Genomic DNA, 11,066 nt, shown 5'->3' with positions numbered 1-11,066 from the left:
TTTTATGACACTGCATTGGATTACCATGTTGCAATGATCACATGAGACTTCACTAGAAATTTCAGCATCGTAATTGCTTTTCAGATCTTGTATTGACTATTGTCACAATGCTGGTTAATCTTACAATGCAGTGTGACATCAAATAGTACTTTAAAATATCACAATGGCTATTTTGTTAGATTGTAATATTATGGCATCACAGTATTTATTCACCACATCAGAATGATTTTTAAGCTATCACAAATACATCAAAATGCTTGCTTGTGACAAAACAATTGATGACGATCTCACAATGGGGTTCATGACATGACATTCTATTATGATGACAGAGTAGGTCATGACTTTCATTTATGAGTCACAATAGATAATGTAGGATGCATTTTAATGTACTCAGCTTACCTATTTTAATAGCAGATTCAGAGACTGGAGCTAGCCTGTTTTTTTTTTTTTTTTCAATTACACATGGCTGAAAGCATGGGTATGAATAGTGCACTTACTTGCTTGGCTGCACATTATCAAATTTATGCTGCTATTATTTGTTGTGAGAATGGCTCAAATATTGCCTCTGAGATTGATGAGACAATGTCATTTTGAACTCGGTGCCAACTCGAGCACTGGCTTCCCTTTCCTTGGGCTCCCAAATTTTGCACCATTCTGGTTGCCTACCATTCTGCTATAACCTCGTGAGCCCTTCCCCCACCAAATACACTGTAACGTCAGGATGCTACCTGACAATCCCACCCACCAATCCCCTGTGGCGCCTTTCCCTAGTCTCCGCCCACCTACAAACTGCGGTGACCCCAACAATCTTAGCTACCCATCCCTTGGGGTCCTCCCACACAGCCCCTACACCAAGCAATCCCACACAATCCCCCACCCCAGGCATCCTCAAGACGCACCTGGAAGGCAGAAAGTGTGCCTTCACATGTGTCCCTGCACCCTCTCTCTTGTTCCGCCTCCTCTCCTGTCCCTATCCTCCAGGAATGAAGGACCTCCTAGGTGTCTCCCTGCATCAGGGATCTTGGCTTTTTGTGGCAAACTTATCCCAAAAAAGAAAACTTAGCTGCACTTCAGGACTAACATCTGTGAAGATGACACTTGAAAAAGAACTTTTGGAAAAACGACTGGTGAAGATGTTTTCAGTAAGATCTATGTAGCAGACCCACTATCCGTTTTTCAAACAATGCACAGAAAGGGAAGCAAAGCCAGTGTGCAAAGGCAAAGATGAGAGGAGCAGTCGTTACCCTACCCAGGATGAAGCCAGCAACCACCAAGATTCTTCCTCTGCCCTCAAACTGCCACCGTGCCCATGTGTTCAACAGAAAAAAAAAAGATTATTCTAAAAATCACTACAATTTTCACGTTAAAATATTGTCAGGAAACAAGAAACATCTTTGAAAATTAGCTGTGATCTATGGATATGAATATATGAATTGGATTAACAGAAGACAACTGTTTACCAAAATTTAGTTTTTCTAAGTGCACCACAGGAGTGTAATTTAGGTCACTCTCAGTGTTTCTCATGTCATCTTGTCACCTTAATTTGTCCATGAACAGCTTTTATGTTGCTTATTTATGTTTAATAAGTATTCATGAACTCAACACTGTAAGTAGAACATTAATAATCTATATTTATCAAATTTTTCTCCATCACATTATTTTATCTTCCCCAAACTTTAAATTATGTTCTTTGTGTAAAATTAAACCAAACTAGGGGCCCAGCACGATAGGGTAGTGGTTAAAGTCCTCCCCTTGCAAGCGTCGGGATCCCATATCTGTGCCGGTTGTAATCCTGGTGACCCCACTGCCCTTCCAGCTCCCTGCATGTGGCCTGGGAAAGCAGTCGAGGACGGCCCAAAGCCTTGGGACCCTGCACCCATGTGGGAGACCCAGAAGAGCTCCTGGCTCCTGGCTCCTGGCTTCGGATTGGCTCAGCTCCAGCCGTTGCGGTTACTTGGGGAGTGAACCATCGGATGGGAGATCTTCCTCTCCGTCTCTCCTGCTCTCTGCAAGCCTGCCTTTCCAATAAAAATAAATAGATCTTTTAAAAAAAGTTAAAACGAATTAAAGAAACATATGAATATATATCTTCAAAACCAGAGTTTGATTGTAGTTGTTACAAGTCTTTATAAAACTTTTCTATGCCATATAAGAGCTTCTGAGCACTTGCTTTCCTCACTCAATGTTTCTACTGAGAATCTTTCAAGTAGTTATCATTTATTTTCACCATGATATCACATTTCATTTTGTGACCATCTCAAAATTTGCTCATTCTCCTCTGGATGTGGATTTTGAGGTAAAATTATTGCAGTTACAAACTTTTTATACCTATCACTTAGAGTCCATGATCAAGATTTTCTTTTGGATATCCACCCAAAGGTATAAAAGTGTTTAACTGAAAAAATAATGCCAAATTGTTTTTAGAAATGACTGTATTAATTTATTCCAACACAACCAGCAATACTTTGTACAAGGTGGCTTATTGCGTTTTGCCAAGTCAGTGGTTGCAGCATGAGATAGTTATTTTTTAAAAAATATTTATCTTGTTTTAAAGGCAATGATGGCAAAGAGATGGAAAGACAGAGTGGGAGATATTAAAGAAGAGAAAATTCCAATCTCTGGCTTACTCTCCAAAGGGCCGCTGTAGCCAGGACTGAGTCAGGCAAAATCTAGGAGCCAGAAACTTTACCCAGGTCTCCCAGACACGTCTTGGGCTCCAAGAACTTGGGCCAGCCTCCTCCTGTTAGCACCAGGACATGATTAAGCATCCATATGAGAACCACGCCTGGTATTTTCACCCCTGTTGCATTAATGCAGGCTCTGCAACCTGCCATCTTGGTTCTGGTTTATTTATCTGACTACTAGCTACTAATTAAACATAAGTTTATATTTACCGGGAATAAATGCTCAGGAATACAGTTACTGGGTCATAAGGTGATCACATATTAAGTTTTTAGAGAAATTGCTACAAGTATTTCAGAGTGATTCCAGCCATAGACATAAATGAATGATACATGAGTGACAGATCGCTTCTTCACCTCCCTGACACATTTGTATACTATCCCATTTAATTTCAGCCATGATGATAAGTATGTGAATGAAAGAATAAAAACTGAGTGGAAAAATAGTGCATGAATAGAGATTAGACCATTGGGACTACAAAACAAACAAACAAGAGCTTTTGTCAGTTGCTTCAAGGAAAGGGGTAAGGTAACAACAAGATATAGCATAGAGTAAAACTTTTGCTAAGGTCCACTTGTCAGTTTTATTTTTTTTTTAGATTATGTTTTCGATGTCAAAGATTCTTAGCCCCAGATTATGAATATATTTTCTAAAATTCTGTGATTTCACATCTTATAGTCCATGACTCATTTTTAAATTACTTTTTTTTGTGTATGATGTGAGTTTATGTTAACATGCAATTTTTTAATTTGGAAAGTCAGATATACAGAGAGGAGAGACAGAGAGGAGAATCTCCACCCATTGACTTACTCCCCAAACTACACAAAGACCAGAGCTGGGCTGATCTGAAGCCAGGAGCCAGGAGCCTCTTCTGGGGTGTCCCATGTGAGTGCAAGGTTCCAAGGCTTTGGGCTGTCCTCCACTGCTTTCCCGGGCCACAGCCTAGGAGCTGGACAGGAAGTGGACTGCCAGGATAAGAACCAGCACTCATATGGGATCTGGGCTCATGCAAGGTGAGGACTTTAGCCACTAGGCTACCATGCCAGGCTCCCAAGACGTACTTTTGAATCTAGTGTATGTGCAATTGTTCCACCCCTGTTTGTGAAAAAAAGAAAGAAAAGAAAAAGAAAAGGAAAAGAAAGAAAAAGGAAAGCATCACCCTTCCATTAAAGGACTATTTCTGAGCTCTGTAAACCTTTTCACCGACACCTCTGTCCATCTGCCTGCCAACATCGCAAAGCCTTCATGTTGCTGTGTAATAAGACTTGGAATTGGACCCAATGTTTTTTTCTCATGTCTCTTTCTTTTTAATTGAACTGTTTTATTTTTTAACATTTTGTGTATAACTTAGGCCAGTTTTGCATGGATATAAAACATCTTGCTGGCATTTTGATTGGCTCACGGATGTGCTGAGGGACACAGTTGGGAGGAGTCCATGTTTTTGGAGTACTTTCCTAGTCCTATCACCTACTCCTTCTTTCCTCGAAGCAAACTACAAAAGCTGTAGTTGTTCGTTTGTTTATTTTGTAGTCCCAATGGTCTAATCTCTATTCACGTACTTTTTTTCGGCTCCGTTTTTATTCTTTTGTTCAGATTGGGAAATGCGTTATTTAAACTTCAATGTTATAAATTCTTTATTTTCTTCTACTCTGCTGTAGAACATACTTACTACATTTTATATTTTGGGTACTGGAAGGTTCTAAAATATTTATTAGCTCTTATATTTCTTGAAACTTAATAGTCGCAAGGCTAATTTCAAGGCTGATTTTTTTCAAGCACTGGTATAATTGTCTGTGAAGGCGTTTTCATAATGGCTGCTTTTAACTTCTCCTTGAGCAATGTCAACACTTCTGTCAGCTCAGCGGTAGCATTGGTTATGATCATTCCTGGCCCTTGGTACAGTAAGTTATTTCTACTTGAAACCTGGGCATTCGGGCTTTATAAAACCCCGGGCACTGTGGTACCTTTGACTTTTCTGAGTCTGCTCTCACAGCTCAAGGAGGGGAAGCACTTTGTTACTTTAGAGGTAGGACAACTACGCAGGCAGTTTTCATTGAGGTTTTGCCAGTGGTGCTCTTTGTAACCACTGGGTGGAGACTGGTGTCTGCCTCCCCAGCAGGCCTGCTCTGACACATCGCAGCAGGAGTGTTACCCTATTGCTGCCAGGTGGACATGAAGTCCAATCTCTCCATATGTTCCCCACTGACATCAGTGTAGGGAATGCTGTCATCACCTAGAAAGACTGAAAGAAGTCCTTGAATTCAACCTTCTCTGACACCACTTAGAGAGATCACTGGGGAGCCCGGCTTCAGACTGAAAAGTAGGAACCTAGACTCCCTTTCAGTCTTTGCTGGGGTGCGTTGTGTTACGTTGACATGTTTTTTTTATTTATTTATTTTTCCTCTGGTTTTGGCTAAAGTAGAGAAATAGAACAGCCTTTGTCTGAATGTTTTGGGGCTTGGTAAATTGCATCTTTCCTGCTCTTTCAGTTAGAAAGATCAGGCTTTTGTTGAGGGTATTTTGGCTCTGTCCATTGGCATTTCTAGATATCCTACTGTTTGGTTCTAAATATAGGAGTTACGCAGCAAAAAGAAAACTTAGGGAACCCAACACTGTGTACTTCTGTGGTCAATCTGCACCAGAATTTTATTATACTTGTTCTATGTGTAATATTCAAGGATTCTAATTACATTTAGAAGAAAATTACATCAGCTACCACATTTTAAATAATTTCTACTTTTCAAAAAAATATAATATAGAACCTGTCTCAACTCATTCTGTGAAACCTGTATTCCCTAGGTGCTAAAACCAGGCAAAACCATTGAAGAAGAGAAACTTAGAGGCAAGTAGCTCCCGTGTTCTTAATAAAGCCCTGGAAGACCTAAGCAATGCATGGAAGTGATGACGCACTACGACCAAATGAAATTTCTCCTAGCAATGTAAAGTTGCTTGAACATCTGAACGTTCTCACAATAATACAGTGTTTCAATATAAAAAGGACAAAAGCTGCACACTCAACAGACACAGAAAAGGCATTTGACAAAATCCAACACTTTCATATAAAAAATGCCAGGAATACAAGGAACCATAAGGAGCATTGTCGCGATGGATTGAACAAATAATGAGAATATGCTTAACAGAGAAATGATTCTGGTAATCTACACTGTGGCCACCATCCACATGTGCAGGATGACATGCTTTGTCTCAAAACACACTGAGTTTTATATCCCAAAAGCATGACTTTCAAAGCTCTCCGTAAATTACTAACTTGGGTGAAATAGTCTTACAGTATTTGTGATGTCATAAAACCCATTATTTCATAAAGCAACCTTTATTATGTCGTAATTGTGAGACAATAAAAAGTCTTGTGGATCTTTGCTGAACCCCTCCACCCCAAATGGATCACTGGACTCAGAAATCACAGGGAGAAATCTCAGGATATATGGTCTGACTGCAGAGTGCATGCGTCAGAGCTGGTAAAAGAACCAGATCTGGGGGCTTGCTTCTGTGAGACTGTAACACTTGATAGTTGACATGGAGATGGGCTGCTCATGTCGGGGCCTTTCCTCTCTTGAGTAGCAACTTTCTGTCTTCTCGGTTAGGAGTTTTCTATCTTTAATAAACAGGATTCATTACAGATGAATCATCCATCAGTTGGGTGATCTTCCACCTCCTGGCATCAGCATCCCATATGGGCACCAGTTAGTGTCCCAGTTGCTTCACTCCCCCATCCAGCTCCCTGCTTGTGGCCTGGGAAAGCGGCAGAGGACGGCCCAAAGCCTTGGGACCCTGCACTCATGTGGGAGACTCAGAGGTACCTGTTGGCACCTGGCTTCAGATCAGCTCAGCTCGGGGCATTGTAGCCAATTTAGGAAGGAACCAGTATATAGAAGTTCTTTCTCTTTTTCTCTCCTTCTCTCTGCTAAATCTATCTTTCCAATAAAAATACATAAATTTTAAAAAATGCCGCTTTTGCTCACATGGGAATTCTTTCAGGCATGACAAGCACTGAGGAAATCTGTGTGTCTGTAACACCAGTTTCCCATGAGGGCTTTGCTAGTGCAATACAGGTTCAACTCCAAGACAACAATGCAACGCAGGTCAAAGTTACATTCATCCTCAGCCAGCACCAGATTACCTTGCCAATTGCGTGAACAAGCAGACTGTTCTGACTTCTGTGCCTTCAGAAATGCTTGCTTTCCCTCATTAGCAATTCTTATCTCAGGGACATCAGCTCCTGTCAGCTAGTTTATAGTGGTTAACATGGAGGTAAGCCTGGCTGTTGCATCTGCTGCCAAATGCCAAGACTGGGGGCCACAGCAGCTGCAAATACGTACAAGACCCAGGACTTGGAGCAGGCCTGGTATGGGGAACTTTGGGGACTCCCTTGCTGGGTTGCAACTTCCACTGATGAGCATGAGAGTTGGCATTGTTGGAGGTCCAGTCTGGACGTAAGCCAGGCTGGACCAGGCTGGTGCACTCACTGGTGTGCTCAAGAGCCAGAATGGATGCAGGCCAGCTGAGTTTGACATCAGCACCAGCTGACAAGTGTAGGAACTGGGTGATAGTCATGTCAGGTTGGACCACAGTATTCCCCTGGAAGGTACAATATCTGGGTCTGAGAACATGCCTGGCATGGGGAACTGGGGGTACTTCCCTGCTAGGCTGTATCTATTTACGGTGAGCATAAGAACCAGGACTGGGAATGAGCCAGGCTGGATAATGTGGCTGCACATGTCACCATACATGAAGACGGGTCTGGGGGAGGGGTGGGCTGAGCTTAGCCACAGCACCCATGGATGTGCAAAAGAGCTGGATGGGATATAGGCTGGGCCAGGCCTGGCCGCAGCTGAGGTTGTCATGTGCAACAACTGGGGCTAGATGCAAGCCTGGTGGGAGTTATTGGGGGTCACCCCAACTAGGCTGCAGGACTTACTGGCATGCATAAAGGACTAGGTCTGTGGCAGGCTGGCTGGACTGGGTCACAACAACCAAAGGTTCATGCGATATTTGAGGCTGAGTTGGAACGGATCAAGCTGCATCCACCAATACGTGCATTGGCTGCTGCAGGTGACAGAATGATTGTGATCCTGCACTGGCTGGCGTGTGCAAGAGTTAGGTCAGAAATACTCTCAGGTGAGGTTTCTAGCCGGACTCCCCAACTGGGCTGCTGGATTCAGACCTTGGCCTGGCCACAGGGAAATACACAGGATGTGTGTTCTAACCTGGCAGTGCATATATTGGGACTGAGCCTCCTAAGTTGGTGATGCCAGTGCAGTGGACAATACGTCCAGATGCACAAGAGGGACGTGACGTCCAGTTCATCTAGGTCAGCAGGGGATGCCAATTTCCTCATCAGAGGATGAAAAGCAAAGCAGGGTGGATAATTCCCCCGCCAAGCTTTGCCGCTTGTTCCTAGGTCTGTGGATGCATTAAGGCGAACTTGGTAAACCAATAGACTTTGCAGGGATTTTCTCAACCCTGAAACAACAAAACCAACAATGTCTCAGAACTATCAAAAATATTTAGAAGGGCCTGGCTCAGTGGGCTAGCTGTTAAAGTCCTAGTTTTGAACATACCAGGATACCATATGGATGCTGGTTCTAATCCCAGCAGCCCCACTCTTCACCCAGCTCCCTGCTTGTGGCCTGGGAAAGCAGTCAAAGATGGCCCAAAGCCTTGGGATCCTGCACCTGCGTGGGAGACCTGGAGGAAGTTCCTGGCTGCAGGCTTCAGATTGGCACAGCTCTGGCCATTGTGGTCACTTGGGGAGTGAATCATCAGATGGAAGATCTTCCCCCATATCTCTCCTCTTCTCTGTATATCTGACTTTCCAATAAAAACTAAATAAATCTTTTAAAAAGATACCCAGGTAACACGCTCAGAACACTCTTCCCAACCTCAGGTCTCTAAGGCTCATCAAAGGTCTCTCCCCCATCCCCAGGTGCTGCTGTAGTTTGACAGCAAGGAGCAACTCTCTCTCCTGCAAACACAGAAAAAAACCCCTGAAACCTGTGTGCCACTCACCTTCCTCTGTACCTGATTCCCCCTACCCTAATCAGAGGCCCACATGTGCAGGCGTCCCTCTCAACTATGTAAACACTATTCAAAATAATATTTTTTAAAAAAGAAAATACCCTGATGTACACGAAAGAACCTGGCTCCTCTAATCCAACAGAAGACCCCAAGTATCTCTGCAAAGCACACAAAGAAAAGCAAGTGGCACAACACTTCAGGCCAAATTCTATAGAAAGCGCCTGGGCCTGTGGACACTCCAAGGTGGACATGGACAACCAATAGGCCTCAGAACTTCACACAGAGAGAAGAATGAAGAGCCTGTGTGATAACAGGCGGAGTAAGCCACCACTTGTAAAATGAAGCCAGCAACGTCTTAGAGAAATCAACGCGATGCAGGGGACACAGCAAGCTTAGGGCCATAGACTGGAGGTCACACCTCCACTGCTCTGTCGGTCTCATCCATGTACCACTCAGGTGATGCACCCAGGACATTCTCCCGGTGAAGTCCCCTGAAGTGGCATGAAGAGACCATCTCTAATGGAGTCTGACAAGGATCAGCGTGCCTCCTCCTCCTCCCCTGCAGACACCCTTTCTCTGATCCTCTCCATCCTCACCCCCATGGCCCACCTGGATCTGAAATCCTCATCTCCTCACCTGCGTAATGAACATTTAAAATATTAAACCTAGGGGCCAGCATAATGGCCCAACTGGTTAATCCTCCACCTCTAAGCATCAACATCCCACACAGGCACTAGGTAGCGTTCCAGGTGCTCTGCTTCCTATACAGCACTTTGCTTGTGGCCTGGGAAATCAGTGGAGGGCATCCCCAAAGCCTGGCACTCCGCACTCCTGCAACTGATGCTGGCTTTGGATCAGTTCAGCTCCAGCCATTGCAGCCATCCATGGGAGTGAACCAGATGAAACACCTTTCTTTCTGTCTGCTTCTCTCTGTGAACCTGGCTTTCCAATGAAAATGAATACACCTTTTTAAAAAATTGAAATAAAAAAAGGTTAGGCTGGATGTTGACAAGGCTGGGTTAATGCTCTGGAGCTGAGATTGCCCCATCTCCTCCTCTTAGGTGAACAGGCCCTTCGCAGGGGACTGGGAGGAGGCCCTGAGATGATGGAGGACGCTGGCCAGGCAACACCTGATGTTCCCCAAAGATCTCTTGGCCAGACAGTCCCAAACAAGCCCGCGTGGGCACTTGGCTGTGATGCATACTTCCTTTGGGGACCAGCACTATTGGGAGAGGACATGGCTTGAAATAGGCTTCATGTCCAATGACTCCATATTGTGCCTTCAGACTCCAGTGGTTGTTATTCACCATTTTTTGAGACCTCATGAACAGTAGAGACTCCACCCACCATACTTCTCATCTCCACTCTGGGCAGCACGGGTCTCATCCCTTTTTCCTCCCTTCTCTGTGGGCTTCAGTGCACACCTGCACACCACAGGCAGTGTGTGAGAGCCGTCTCAAGCTCAAGTCAGATAAAAACTTAGAGCTGCTTCTGTTTTATCCTCTCATTCCAGATGGAAATCAAACCACCTGCTGTAGGCATTCTCTTGGAAAGCATCCTTAGCCATTGGGATGCCTTTGACCCCACCCCCACACCCTGAGCTTAAAGAAAAACCCCATTTTTTCCTGCACCATTGCATGACCTGCTGACAAGCTAAAGGATGAGGAACTTAGCCTTAGTGGATTTAGGTTCTTTACATCCAGACTTGTTTTGTGCTAAGCTTTCTTTGATAGATCAGGGGCCACAAGAAAAATCCCAGCCTTCTTAGAACATTTAAGGAAGACTTAAATATACCCCATTAGCTTCTGACTCTGTAGGTCAGGTGATTTTAAAAGATAGATTCTTAGTCCAGTCTGCCCTGGACATTAGGAAAAAGCCCCAGGGATCTGCAGGGGGACCAGAGATCACACTGGTCAACCTCTTGAAGGGGACCCAAAAGTAGGAGCAAGGGAATAAGAGAAGAGGTGTGTTCCTGATGATGTCTCAGTCCCAGTGAGACCCCAGGGACCTCTCACATGCTTGCAGTGAACACCAAGGACTGTCCAAAAGGACCCAAGCGTCATGTCCTGCCTGCAGAGATCACTGGAATGTGACTACCCCCAGGGGCTGTGAACTCTGGGATCAGGCATTTCTGATGGAGCTCATGCATGAGCCAAAGCGGTCGACTCTCCTCGCAGGCTTCACTGATGCATCTGATCAGCACCCAGGAGCCTCAGGTGGTCCCCCCCGTGAAAGGGAAACCTATACATTTCCCTCCGGACACAAGAAAATGACTTTCCATGTTCTTTGCTCTCCCCTTTGCCCTCTCTCCTCTCCTCATACAGTGACATTGCGGGTGTCTCAGAAGC

Source organism: Ochotona princeps, chromosome 11 (assembly GCF_030435755.1).
Source record: "Ochotona princeps isolate mOchPri1 chromosome 11, mOchPri1.hap1, whole genome shotgun sequence".
In the NCBI taxonomy this organism is placed as follows: domain Eukaryota; kingdom Metazoa; phylum Chordata; class Mammalia; order Lagomorpha; family Ochotonidae; genus Ochotona; species Ochotona princeps.
Note: the sequence above shows the minus strand (reverse complement) of the source record.